The sequence below is a fragment of the Macrotis lagotis genome, chromosome 1 (assembly GCF_037893015.1).
Source record: "Macrotis lagotis isolate mMagLag1 chromosome 1, bilby.v1.9.chrom.fasta, whole genome shotgun sequence".
Taxonomy (NCBI): Eukaryota; Metazoa; Chordata; class Mammalia; order Peramelemorphia; family Peramelidae; genus Macrotis; species Macrotis lagotis.
Window position 1 is genome coordinate 747,008,496 of NC_133658.1, and position 15,267 is coordinate 747,023,762.

Below are 15,267 nucleotides of genomic sequence, written 5' to 3' on the forward strand. Positions count from 1 at the left end.
GAATGAATGAGCTGACCTGAGACAGATGATAAAGAAGGATGAAGTACTGGTTTGTGCACTCAACTTTGAGTCAGAAAGATTTGAGTTACGAACCTGCCATAGATCCTTACTAATAAACTGTGTGATCCTTATTAGGTCACTTGACTATTATGTCTTAGTTACTTATCTGACAAAAGAGAGAATTGAATTTGATAGTCTCTTAGGTTCCTTCAAGTTATAAATTTAACATCTTATGAATGAGGAATCAGCAAAGGAAAACCTCAAAGTTGTGAAAGTTCATTCTATCTCACTTCAGCTATTTCCTCACTGTTTCTAGAACTCTGTAGATAAAACGCCTGGATATACCAGGTACTTGTGCTATATCCATCCTCTTGACTTCTGTTGGGACCTCTTTTCCTGAAGAGTATGGTTTGGGGAATGAGTTTAATTAGGGTAATCCAGCTCTGGGCTGAAATTGATCACAACTTCATTAATCAATAGTCAATAACCATTTAATAACCTCCAACTGTATGTATGCTAGGCATTGAACTGCTATATGCTGGGAATAAAAAAAAAGAAAAAAAGAAAGAGAGAGAAACAGAGAAGATAGAAAGGAAGGAAGGAAGAAAAAAGAGAGAGAAAAAAATGAAAGAAATTCCTTCATCTTTTGACTTTACTGAGACCATGCTTGATCCTGTTGACACTACATTTATGTTCAACTTTCCAATACTCTTCAACTTTCACTTACATCCCCTGACTCATTGCTCCTGAGGGGAATTTCAAAATGCTCCTTGTTCTTTATTGACACTTCTATGACCATCACTAAGAAATATATTCTCTTTGGAGGCCACATTCAATCCAAATCTGACACCGTTCAGTCAGTTAGTCAACTGGAATTTATTGAGGGTCTACTATGTGCCTCATAAAAGCACATATAGGAGTGAAACTGCTAAGCAAGAGAGACAAAGAGACCCTAAGAAAGAAAAAGAAAAAACAAACAAAATCCAGTGCCTTCAGAGGTCTCATAGGTTATTGGGGAAGACACCATGCAAACAACATAGGCAAGCAAGATATAGATAGGATAAACTGGTGGTAGTCTCAGAGGTAAGGCTCTAAGATTAAGGAAGACTTGGGAAAAGCTTCTTGGCAAAGGTTATTTTTAACTACTGATCTCCAGGCTCTTCCTGAGGGAGATGGCTGATCTCCATGTCAACTCTTGTCCTTATACTAATGGATTTCTTTTATCTTTTTTCCATTTTTTAAAATTTATTTAATTGATATTTTATTTTTACAAATATGTGTTATGAAAATATTTCAACATTCATCCATATGCATATGTTTTAAGTTACAAAATTTCCTTCCGCCCTCCCTTACCATCCCCCACCCCCTCAATAGTGAATATTCAGGTTAATATTGTACATACACATTTGTGTTAAACACCTTTACAGATAAATCATTTTTGGTATGAGGAATTAGGATTAAGGGAAAGAAATACAATTGAGATATTCTTAAAAAAATGAATGTGGTATTCATCATATTCTGAAGGGTTTTATTTTGTTTTATTTTGTTTTGTTTCATTTTTCTTCCTCTAGATGGGGATAGCATTGTCCAAAGCCTATCTAATAGTGCTTTCCTATCTCTCTGAACTGCTGAGAGAAGCTGCATCCATCAAGGTTGATCATCTCACGGTGTTGTTAATGTTATACTAGTGGATTTCAAAGTACATATTGATTCTCCCTCAAATGCCCTAGCTCTTACTAGGGCACAAGTCACAAGTATTCTATTTCTTTGTGAAATTTGTACCTGATCATAATCCATTACCATTCTATTCTCATTGCCTTATGAGCCCTAATGGTTTTCATCTTCATTGGGATCTCCAAACCATCTACCACTCATTTCTTCTCAGGCCATCAATCCTGAACTAGTTATTTTTCCTACCTACCCTATCTCATCTACTTGGTAAATTAGTTTGATTCGATAACCTCTTCTACTCTTCAATCCTTTGTCCCCTACTACTTGCTTGTCTTTGGTCCTATTTATGTGATGATTCACAGTTCTGGGAGAAAAATCACAAAACTGTGCTGACTAGGTCCACTACAAAATTACAAATTTATGCTCCAGACTTTCAACTGGGATGTCACTGTGGCAAGGCAATTCTCCCTTAATAATTCACTGTTCTATTCACCCTAATAGTTTTAAGCACTTTAAGACCTTTCTTAGGCTTCCCTTGGCTTCCTTCTTAATATCCTCTCAGTTAAAAACCTTTCTTCTACTTTACCAAAAAAGAACTAAGGTCATTTGCCAAGCACTCCTTCTACTCCCCCCTATTTCTCTTATCATTCAAATATCCCTCTATTTTCTTCTCCTTCATCCCTGCTTCACAATAAGGGTTGACTCTTCTCCCTACCAAAGCAAAGCCAGTAGATACATATTTAATCCTATCCTGTCTTCACCTACAGATTGCCCTCAATAGCATCCATATTCTCTTTCTAATCTTCAATTTCTCCCTAACTACTGGCCCGTTCTTTGTTCTCCACAACCATACCCAGTTTCCTCCAAGCCCCATCCATAAAAATTGCCCACAGGATGCAATAATACTCCATAATTATTGTTCTACATCTCCTTTCCATCTTGACCAAACTCTTGAGAAAGTTGTGCACAACCAGTAACTCACATCTCCTCTCATTTGATTATCTTCTCATTCAGCTGCTCTCTACAGTTACTGGTGACCTTTATTTGCTAGAACTAATATACTCACCTGAATCTTCATGCTTTTAAACTTTTCTCTGTTTCATTTAATTCTGTTGATTACCTCTCTCTCTCTTACAAAGTTTCTTTTCTAGGTTCTCCTGATGCTGTTCTTTACAAATTCTTCTCCTGCCTGATTGTTCCTATTCAATCTCCTCTATTGACTCTTTCTTAAGGACATATCCATTCATTATAGATGTCCCTCAAGGTTCTGTCCAGAGTCTCCTCTTAGCTCTTTATAATGCACCAATTTGCTTAGTGATCTCATCAGTTCCCAGGGTTTCAAAATCATCTCTTTGCAGATTACTTCCAGTTCTAATGTCATTCTAGGACTCTTGTCTCATATTACAAATTGCCTTTTGGACATCTCAAACTAGATCCATGTAGACATCTACATGTCCAAATACTGTTTTTAGGGGCAGTTAGGTGGTGTAGTGGATAGAACACCAGCCCTGGAGTCAGGAGTACCTGAGTTCAAATCTGACCTCAGACACTTCATAATCACCTAGCTGTGTGGCCTTGGGCAGACCACTTAACCCCATTGCCTTGCCAAAAAACCCCCCAAATATTGTTTTTATCTTCACATCTCTGCTCTAGAGGCCCTTTTCCCCTCCTAAACAGCTACCACTCTGTTGTAGGCCCTTCTTCTTTCATACCTGCATTTGAGAAGTAACTTTCTGTTTGGTCTCACTAACTCAAATCTGTCCTTACAACAGTCTGTCCTCCACTCAGGTGCCAAAGTGATCTTCCTTAAATACAAGTATGACCATGTCTCATATCCTCTCTCACTCCTCCACTCTAACCCTACCCCACTTAATAAATTCCAGTAGATCTCTATTATTTCTATATAAAACACAAAATATCAAATGTGCTGTTTTTTTATTTCTAATGTTCTTTACAACCTGGTCTTGATCTAACTTTACAGTCTTCTTTCACACTGCTCCTTTCAAAAATACTCTTTAATTCAGTAACACTGGGCTATCTTCCTATTACTCAAAAAAAAATACACTATCTTCAAAGTATCTGCATTTTCACTGACTGCATCTGATGCCTAGAATATTCATCTCCCTCCAGTGAGTCATTGCTTTCTTTGGCACTCAGTTCAAATTCTGCTTTCTGTAAAAGACCTTTCCCAGTTCCAAGAGCTCCATTGCTTGCTTTTTATATGATATTACCTTTCATTTAAACTGACTAGATCTTGCACGTATGATTTTTTTCCAGCTCCTCTATTAGATGATAACTTCTTCAGGTCAGGGACTGTTTTCACTTTTCTTTGTATTTTTAGCACTATACTTCCTGGCAAACAGTAAGTTTAAGAAATGTTTGTTAATGATTTTCACAATAATCTGTGAGGTTATTAAATACATATTGCAGATAAGTAAAGTAAGTTGCTTAGGCAACTTCCCCATCATCACCCACCTTGTGTCTTGACACAGACCCCACTTGTGGCACTCCTACCCCTCTGCCACACTGCCTTGATAATCATCTAGACATATAACAATAGCACAGATAACAATCATTCTTTCCAAGTGTGACTTGCTTTAAATAATGTCTTAGGAATTGAGTCTCACTTCAGTCTTTACATAATTCTGAGTCCTGCCTTAGAATTCATACAGGAATAAACTTTTTCTTTTGAGAAATTGGGATCCCATTCTGGGGTCTAAAGAGCAAGTACCCTTTTCTCCTCTGAACATAATCTGTATAAAACCAAGCTCCATTTGGTCCAGGCATTTGTCTGCCAAAACTGCTTGACTGACTTGCTTTATCTTACAAATGCACCTCAGTTTCCATTCCATTAATGCATATTGGAGGATGTGTTACTAGTTTCACAACACAAGGATGTTTTTCCCCCATAATGTTTCCCAACATGGTGTATATCATCAGATGGTGAAATAACTTAGCCTCACCCCTCGGAGTACTTGGCACACACCTCCCCTCCTTTATCCGCACAGTGGGAAGTTTATAGTCAATATGAATTGTAATAGCTCCAAAGGGCTGAATTCTCAGCACTCTCCAGCTGTAGAGCTCTCTGAGGCGAGACATGGGTAGAGTGACAACAACTCAACGTGAAGTTTTTAATTCCCTTTTGTATCTAACTTGTATCTTGAAAGAGACACTGCTGTGAACCTCCTGGCTCTCTTTCCCTCCGCCTTCAAGCCTATTCACCAGCCAAGCCGACAGAGGAGGGCTGCAGATGGGCCCTATCTTGCTGGTCTGCTCTATCGATTTGCGAGGCAGAGAAGAGAGTTTTCATTTGAAAAGGAGAAAAAAAGAAAAATCCTCAAAGCCTATATTTAACCATCGGATGAGGGCACCAGCAAAGTATCCAGACAGCATTGAGGTGGGTGGATAGAGTGGAGCAAATCACTGAGGTATTCATTATTTTTTTTGCAGCATGACTCCTTGATAGTCTGGCCTCAAAGCCAGGTATCCCAGATAAAGTACAAACGAGCATAATCCAATAGGTTATTAGATCTCTTTACAAAAAAAAAATGGTAAGAACACATGGCATGCCTTAAATAAGGGATGCTGTTCACTTGATGGAGTGTTCTCATATCAAAAAGAGGGGTGTTCATGTGCATGTGTGCATATGTGTATGTGTGTGTGTGTGTGTGTGTGTGTGTATGTATGTCTGTAGAATAAATGTGTGAGAGAGAAACAAGCAAAACACAAGAACAAATAATATCCTTTTGTTTGAAATCATTTTCTTCTGGTTGGGACTTTGTAATGATTCTCAAAAATAAAGAGTTGTAAGAATTCTGAATATTAATTCCTTTATCTTGTCTAAGTAACAAAGAAGTTTGAATTACTTGACCTGAAAGTGAGTAGAGGATAGATAACCATGGAATCAAGGTGAAATTTTATCTTTAGGGTTTCCTTTCCTCTGTTGATCTCCTAGGTCTGATCCCCTCATTCTGCATCTTCTGGTCTCCAAAATATTGTTAGAATCATGCTCTTCCTGACCCTTGATGCTTGTCTTTCCATTCCTAAAATATCAGAAGTCTCTAACAGGATGCTTTCTTTGGGGGGTGGGGGGAGGGAAGCAAAAATGGGGGGGATTGTAAAACTCAAAAATAAATAAAATCTTTCTAAAAAAATAATAAAGTATCCAAAGTCTCAATCTCCTAATATATAATTTACTACATAAATTCAACCTTCGTCAAAGAAAAGACCAAGAGCATGACACCAGTATTGGCTTTTGAGTTAAAGAGACAAGGACTCTATCAGGTCAAGAATGTATGCAAAAGTCCTCTCATCCAGTGTTATTTAAATATGAGGCTTATAGAAACTGGTCTATAGTTTTGAGTCTCACAATTAGAGTTGAAACTAAAAGTAAAAGTCATGACTTATATGTCACGGACAATTTAGAGGCACGCAAGTTATATTCCTGCACATAGAAGAGTTAAGAAATCACTCAACTCTCTCCCCCCACCTCCATCTTTTTTTTTTTGTCAAGATAAGAGTCCCAATCAATGTAGATAGGGTGTTGAGGCCCATAGTATGTTGGCCCCTCATGGTCCCACAAAAAGAGCAATCAAATTAACCCTAAGGAAAAAGCAGCATACCATTCTTCCCCAAATCCTGGAGAAAGAAGCAGTCAGAAACAGATGACAGCTTCATATGATGGCAAAAGCAGTTTGTCAAAAAAAAAAAGCAGATAATGACTGTTTCAGAGGAAGAGAGTAGTGACAAACAATGGAGCTTCAAAGAATGATGACTATGGAAACAAGAGAGGAAAGGCAGCATCAAGGAGATCTTGAATAGTACTCTAAGGGATTTGAAAAGAGACAGAAATAAGAAACAAATAAGATATTTTCTAGGAGATGAAGGTCTGAAAGATATTCCAGCCATGATGACACCCTCATTGTCCAGGAACATGTTTCCTGGCAAGTTGCTCCTTTCATTCTTCATTAAGGTGTAAATCTAAGAAAGATCATATCCTTCTGTGTAATGGATGCCATGTCTGAGAATAGTCCTATTGTTTGATTTTCTTCATTATTTCCTTTACTGTTCTGTTCCAATTAAAGGCTATGCTATTTGATTTATGACTCCTGATTGATATATTAATAAGGAACTCCTGGGTAGAGATTTTAGTCTTATTTGTATGATTATTATTAACCCAAACACTTCACAATGAACTTGAGATTTGAAAGCTGTCTTAAACTTCTATAGTATTTAATTACTCTGTTTTGGAGATTCTCAGAGTTTGTTCAGTTCAGATCCTCTTGCTTTATAGGAACATTAGGTTCAAAGAAGTAAAGCAATTTGTCAAAGTTAGCTAGTATTCCTAGCTATAAGCAGAGAGTTCCCAGTTACCCTGATACTCAAGTTACTATATTTCTTTGTTTCACCACATAACCTTCTAACTTTTTTTGTCTAATTTATAGGACAGAATTTAATAGAAGGAATTTCAAACCTAGTAGATATGAAGAAAGATCTAATAGGGTAACATTCCCCAAAACTCCTACTTTTCTTGTCTTTTGGTTTGATCATATGTCTTGGATTGTTTTATATATTTTTTGGTCCACATGAAAGGTACTGGATTAGCTGTCCTTTGGATCTTTCTAACAAAATTATGTCAAAATTTCTTGAATCATCATGGTATGCTAACTAAAAAAAATACTGCTAACAAAAACGTAATGTTACATTTAACCTTTTAAATTACCTAACTGGCTATGGGTCAATCTCTGCTTTAAACAGGAGGATAGTAATTTGGATTTCATTCTTGATTACTGGTTGACTTGGCTTCTTCCAGGGAACACACATGCTATAATAGAATAAAGATGATTCTGAAAATCTGAGTTCAAATCTAGCTCTGACATTTACTAATTGTACAATTTTGGAATCCTCATCTTTTTTTTTAAAGGCTTTTGCAAGGCAAATGGGGTTAAGTGGTTTGCTCAAGGCCACACAGCTAGGTAATTATCAAGTGTCTGAGACCGGATTTGAACCCAGATACTCCCAACTCCTGGGCCACTGTACCATCTAGCCGCCCCTTAGGATCCTCATCTTTGATCTTCAGTTTTTCTCTTCTATAAAATGGAGATAATATTTGATTATCTTTGTCATAGGTTTGGTGAGAGGAAAGCACTTTGTATACCATCAAGAGTCATGTGTATATGAACTATTAACTTCCAATCTGAATGCAACCTAAAAATCATTGACCTGTTTCATTGTAGGCACTTATTATCTCTTATTTTCATAGAACTACAGAGTCTGAGTCTAACTGTCAGCTTTTGGTTCAGCCATGAGATCCTAGGGCTGGTTTAGTGCTTGCTATCTATATGACAATAGCATAGCAGTGTTATGAATAAGAGGTCCTTATAACCATGACAACATGGAAAACCATCATTCTGCAGAGGAAACCATCACCATGACAACACCTGACCATTACTAGGTTAAGGGGCTTAGCAAGCATGTCAGTGATTAGTAGATTAGTTATCAACACAATTGAAGGATGTGATTGAAGGAAGAAAAGGCCAGAAGAGACATCAATGAAGATTACTAGGGCAGAATTTTGGCAATGATAGAAGAAGACAAATAATTCCAACTACACAGCAATAATAGAAGAGAAACAACTACAACTGTAGCATGCCATTGGATGACTATCCCCTTTTTACCCGTATATGGTAATGGCTCTCCAGAAAACTAACAGACTCTAAGTTGGACAAAGTCATCCCTGGGGAGAGATGAAAGTATCACAAGGGAACAATGTTCCAAATATAATCCCTCGAGTGAAATTATCTTCCCAATGGAAGAGACAGTCTCCATTGTAACAAGGTAAGTAGTATTAGTACACAGAAGAAGATGAGATGTATCTACGGTGGTGAGAAATGATTCTGGGAAAGGTTAATTCGCAAGTCAGTTTTGGAAGGCAGTTGGTTGACTCAGAGTATAGATAGACAAAAGGTCCTAGAGCCAGGAAGACTTGAGTTTAAATCTAGCTTTAAATACTTGGTAATGTGACCCTGGGCAAGTCACATCTCTATGCTTCTTGAATTACAAAATGAGATTTATAATAGTACCCACCCCATAGATCAGAGGAGATAATATGTACAGATAACAGTTAAGTTTCTGGTATGTAATAAGTAGGTGCTAATAAATGTTAGGCACAAACATCTATCAGTTAGTGATAAACATTTCCAGATTTAACCTGTGAAATGGAAATGTGGGGATTCTCTGGGTTTTCTGATTTTGATCACTAGTGTTCCTGACCTTGACTTCTTCTTCAACTCATTAATCATCTGCTTCAGTATCTTCAACCCAAAATATGATTTGTGTGATCTGAATCCATTCCATAACCTGATCCAAACTCCTGACTGACCATTTAATAATTTGGTTGGTCACATATCAGATTATGTACTGTTTCTGACTAACCCTATTAAAGCACTTTTTCAGGAAAAAAAAAAGCTAAGCCTCCTGGCCTTTTAGATTAAGTTCTGTGAGAATAGAAACTATATTTTATCAAAATTGTTTACATCTACTAGAAATTAGTATGGAAGGAAAGAAGGAAGGAGAGGGGGAGAAAGGAAGGATGTTGAGGAGAAAAGAAAGAAGAAAGGAAAGAGGGAGGAAATTAGGAATAAGGGTATAGGTAGGCAGAAGGGAGGAAGAAAGGAAGGAAGAAGGGAAGAAGAGAGGGAGGGAGAAAGAAAGGACTAAAGGAAGGAAGGGAGAAAGAAAAGGAGGAAGGAAGGAAAGGAGGCAGGAAGAAGTTGGGAGAATATTACTATCTGAATATGTACAAATGCTAGAAATATAGATTATGGAAATATAAGTTAAAATATATGAGATACATGCTATTATAATCATATTATCAAAAACAAAATTCAATGCTAGTGGGATTTTAGAGATTAAGTTACTCTTTGACATGGTTCACAAAATGGGAAATTGATCCATTAAAAATTTATATGGAATTATTCAATAAAATTTGCAAAACTTTTCATATATTTCTATCTAGCAGGTCTTACCATTAGGGCTGGCATCTAAATATGTCCTTGATGACAACAATAAAAAAAAGAAAGGTTATATGTGTATAAATTATTATAAAGATCTAGTATTTTAAGCAGTCTCATTTGTAGCATCAAAATACTAGAAAAAAATTGTGGGTCCAGAAATTGGAGAATGATGAAAAATATTGCAGTTTGTTAATGTAAAGGAATATTATGTGGTAATAACAAAAATGAAAATACAAAGAAATATATAATTTACAGGTAGTGATACAGTGGAAAAACACACAAATGTGTCCATTGACAGCTAGGTGAATAATAAAAACAATTTCAGAACAAAATCAATTCAAGAGATATAGAAACCAACAGGATGATTGATTTCTATCTTAATATGTATTTTATCTATATAAATTTTAAATAATGGAAAATGACAGTTTTGTGAACATGTATAGTTTTCCTTATTTGTACTTTGAATGTGATAGTTATTGTTTATGACAAGTTTTTAAACAAAACAAATCTCACTGCTAAAAATGTATCATTAACCCCTCTCCACCTGCCCCCCCAAAGCATTTAACTTGATTTAAGTTGGTAGATCAAAATAAAGCCTTAAAGGATCTCCTCCAACAAGATGTCTTCCATGCATATTTTAAGATGATTCAAGATTCCTTGATAAATGCAACAACAGAGATAAGATGGTTTAATTATCCTGAATATTAACATTAAGTGAGTCATAAAAATAGAGACATATGCTCCCTTAAAATGTTTGTCTCTGTTATATCCTGCATTTCCCCCACATGAAAGATAGATTAACTGTTCAAAGCAGGGTGTGTCCTGGAACACTAGGTAGAACTGACTGTTAAATTTTCAGTTTAAGTACTTACAATTCAGAAATCTGTAGGCATTACAAACTAGAGATTAATTTGTTTGTTTGCTTTTCATTATCTGGATTTAATAAAGTGTTATTAGTGCAAATTAAACTTAAAAGTGTATTGTGTTTAATGCCAGCACCCCCCCTCCTACCGCCAGTGAGATACTTGTTAAATTTATTAGCACATCCTTGGTTCAGAGACTTTCCAAATATTACTTTGTGCATGATAGTACACTAACATCAGTGAGTTATAAACAATATGGAGCTTCTAAAATTAGTTGTACAGTCATTTGAAAGAGATTAGTTTGTCATTCCAACCTGAAAATATCAAGAAAAGGAAAACTACCTATTGCTTGACTTCAAATTTATAAGGTTACAAATCATTCCCCAATTGATAAATGGTCAAAGGATAGGAATAGTTTTCAACTGAAGAAATAAAGCTATATACAATCATATGAAAAAGATGCTCCAAATCATTATTGATTGGAGAAATGCAAATTAAAACAACTCTGAGGAAGGAAACCTCACACCTATCAGATTGGCTAAGATGAAAAAAAAAGGAAAATGATCAATGTTGGAGAGGTTGTGGAAAGTATGGACATTAATACATTGCTAGTGGAGTTGTGAAATGATCCAACCATTCTGGAGAACAATATGTAATTATGCCCAAAGAGCAATAAAACTGTTCATACCCTTTGACACAGCAATTCCAATTCTAGGTCTGTATCCAGAAGAAATCATAAAAAATGGGAAATCTCCTACATATTCCAAAATTTTCATAGCAGCTCTTTTTTGTAGTGGCAAAGAAATGGAAATTGAGGGGGTTGCCCATCAATTAGGGAATGACTAAACAAGTTATGGTTCATGAATACTCTGGAATATTATTGTTCTATAAGAAACTATATATGGTCAGACTCTAGAGAAGCATGGAATGAGTTCCAGGATCTGATACCAAGAGAACAATGTACATATTAACAACAACATTGTGAGATGATCAATCTTGATGGAAGCAGCTTCTCTCAGCAGTTCAGAGAGCTAGGACAACTGTATTAGACTAGCTATTATCCCCATCCAGAGGAAGAAAAACAAAAACAAGACAGAATCTGATGAACACTATAAAAAATCTCATGTATCTCTTTCCCATATCAAAAATGACTAATCTATAAACATGTTATTGCAAATATGTATATACAGTGTTAACCTGACTGTTTGCCACTGAGGTGAGGGAGGTGGGAAGGGAGGGTGGAAATAAATTTTGTAACTTAAAAATAAACATATACATATGGATGAATGTTGAAAAACTTTCATTGCATGTATTTGTAAAAATAAAATGTCAATAAAAAGTGGATCAAACAACATATCATAGAAATAATAAACAATTTAATCCTAGAAAATAATTTAAAGGGTTTTTTAGTTTTTTTTGCAAGGCAAATGGGGTTAAGTGGCTTGCCCAAGGCCACACAGCTAGGTAATTATTAAATGTCTGAGACCAGATTTGAACCCAGGTACTCCTGACTCAAAGGCCGGTGCTTTATCCACTATGCCACCTAGCCGCCCCTAAAATTACAAGCTTTTGACCAGGCATTGAAGATGATGGGAATTGATGGGGATTGAAATGGCAAGTTCTAGTGGTAATAAAGTGAACCATACTGACTCCATCTTGTGACTCAATTCTGGTGACATATTATGTCCCTTTCTATTCAATTATGGGACTAGTCCAATTTAAATCTTGTGAGAAAACTTTATTTAATTGTGGGAATTAGAAAAAAATTATTGCATTGTTTGTACTTAGTCCTGTGTGACTGGATAGATTGCTTCTACTTGCTCTTAGAGACCCTTAACTAAGGACCCAGATGGTACCAATCAGGAACCCAGTCAGATTCAAAGACTGATAACAAGAAATTTTCTCACAATCATATATCTCAAGCAATTTATAAGCCTTATCTGAGAACTGACCCCATACTAGTCAACTGGTTATTGTTGACTTGTTCCTTTAATTAAATATAGACACTTGGAAGTGTAGAATACTTCTTTCTCTGCCTCAAAAGGTCCCTTCTCTTTTCTCCAATTAGAAATTGGATTACCTTACTTTGCATTCTGGTTGTTCTTAAAATATTTTTTTTATTTGATTAATTGACTTTAATGCATAAAGGTCTATATTCTGAGTCCATTGCTAAAGGTAAAGAAGACCACTGACCCTGATTTGTTAGGCAATTGGCATTTATTCCTTAGTAAATTGATATACTATGAAGCTTAAACCTTTGCTTTCTCAGTCATTTCATCTTTCACAACCACCCTGGAAAAGAAACTAGTCCCAAATTTAATAGGTGAAGGAAAGCAGATGAAATTACTATATAGTAATAATTAATCAAGTAGACTTGGAAGAACCAATTGTAGTTATTTTCTAGCCTACCTATTCTGCCCAAATTCTATGTTGGCATTCTCAAACCTGCAGATGTCCTGGTCTCTTCAAACCAAAACTAGATGTTTCCTCTGCTATTTTTGAAATAGGGGAAACCAATTATGAATTAAACAATAGACTCAACTTTTTAAATACTCAAAGACAAGTGATATACCTGGGAGTTTAAAAAGACTATGAGATGTCAAAACAATCATGAGAATTAGCTTCAGCAGTATATAGCCCTTTAAAACTAGTGCCTTGGTCACTCCATAGAGTCAAACATTCTGGATAGATAATCATCAGGATCCTGTAAGGAAGAAGTAGTGAAATAAATAAATAAACAAACTAGATTTGGAATCAGAGGACTTGGACAAAGAAAGAAACAAAGGAAAGGAAAGGAAAGGAAAGGGAAGGGAAGGGAAGGGAAGGGAAGGAAAGGAAGGATGGAAGGGAGGGAGGGAGGGAGGAGGGAAAGAAAGAAATACAATGTTCTAGACAAATACAAGCAAGATAAATTTAGGGTTAGGGTTAATCCTTCAAGGAGCTTACATTCTGCTTATAGAATGCAACACTTAAAGGGAAGTTGGTGTGAGGGGGTATCAGTACACATGTGACATAATATAAAGATGACCAAGACATAATATGGGAGGCAAACTTGGGACACAAATGAGGTAATTGGACTGAGTTCAAGTTTCTTATGGGAGGAAGATGAGGATAGTGGCTGAAATGCACCAACACAATGTGAATATGGAATGATTCTAGCTCTTGACCATAAATAAACTGGCAGACCAAGTATTCAGAATCATAAAATCTTCATTAGAAAGCTAAGGCCCATGGAGGGGGCTCGGTGGAGTTGGCGTAGTGGATAAAGCACCGGCCCTGGAGTCAGGAGTACCTGGGTTCAAATCCGGTTTCAGACACGTAATAATTACCTAGCCGTGTGGCTTTGGGCAAGTCACTTAACCTCGTTTGCCTTGCAAAAACCTTAAAAAAAAAAGGTAAGGCCCAGAATGATTAAATGACTTGCCAAAGTTCACATTGGCAATAAGTAGCCTAAGACAGAATTCAAACCCAGGTCCTCTGATTCCAAATGAAATGTCCATTGTCGTACACAATTTTGCCTCCAAAGAGTTAACCTAAAAAGCAAGGTCTGAAATAATATCATACATCATCATACACAGCCATGTATTTTATATTTTCAGGCACTTATTCCAAATAATTTATCTGTCTCTCTGACCCTATTACCCTTTTCCAACCTAAAGAACTTTATTGTTTTGCAATGGATAGAACCATGAACTTGGAATCAGGAAGTCCTGAGTGAAAATGGTCCCAGGCACTGCTAAATATATGTCCTTGGGTATGTTCTTAACAGCTTTCTGTTTCTGTTTCCTCTTCTAAAATGAGTATAAAAGTAGCAGCAACCCCCTAGGGTTGTTGTAAGGATCAAATGAAATAATATTTGTAAAATATTTACAAATAATTTACCATAGAAATCCTATATTAGTATTTTATTATTGGTATGATTTATATACATCATTATTTATATTATATATTACATTTATATAGATAGATAGATAGATAGATAGATAGATATAAAATGTTATAATACCTTGGATAAATAAACCTGATTCTTCTCATCTAGATTCCTGATCTCACACTTGGCAAAGCAAGGGGAAGAAAGATGCATTTCTTGAACACTTGCATTCCTAGAGATTGGACAATCTCTGGTGCTCTGGAACAGTTAAATTTATCCCCAAGAAATATATATGAGAGCCTTGATCTTTCAGAGTCTGACTTGTTATTCTGGTCTGTCCCCTCTACCTGTCTCTGCCATCGTGGTTTATTCATTTTATAATGCTGAGAAGATGAAGTGCGCCAATACCACAAGGACACATGGGGAATCTGAATGGAGCCTGATAATGAAAAACATACCCTGGAATTCGACAATTTCTTTTCATATCTAAAGCAGTTAAGGTGTAAAACAACCTAATAATAACAATCTAAGCAGAAGACATAACATTGTGTGAGTGAATGATAGTATTTAACAGGAGGAAAGAATATATTAAGTCACAAAGTAACTACAAGAATCTTGCAAGCTATTATCAGACTGAGAACAGGGGCAAGTGGGTATTATCATAAAACCATAAGGGCAAGATCAGGCAAGTGAATGAAATTGAAGTGTCCATCTCCATAGATTAGGTGGAAAAGGGTTAAAGGTTCAGATATGAAAACACTTTGTATTTATACACAAGTTAAGAACTCTTCCAAGGAGGTAGGAAGATACTTGTAAAGATGAATGGGTTCTTATCAAACAATGGATT

The 15,267-nt window shown here is 36.1% G+C and overlaps 1 protein-coding gene and 1 long non-coding RNA gene across 6 annotated transcripts in view; one reads left to right on the plus strand and one right to left on the minus strand.

Annotated features, from left to right (window-relative positions):
- NTM (neurotrimin) overlaps positions 1-15,267 on the minus strand; it is a 1,385,759-nt gene that overhangs the window by 159,953 nt on the left and 1,210,539 nt on the right. The gene's annotated exons all lie outside the window — the stretch shown is intronic.
- LOC141508037 (uncharacterized) lies at positions 8,081-14,732 on the plus strand. The gene is made up of 2 exons (XR_012474324.1): positions 8,081-8,508; positions 14,589-14,732. It is a non-coding gene; the product is annotated as an uncharacterized LOC141508037 (long non-coding RNA).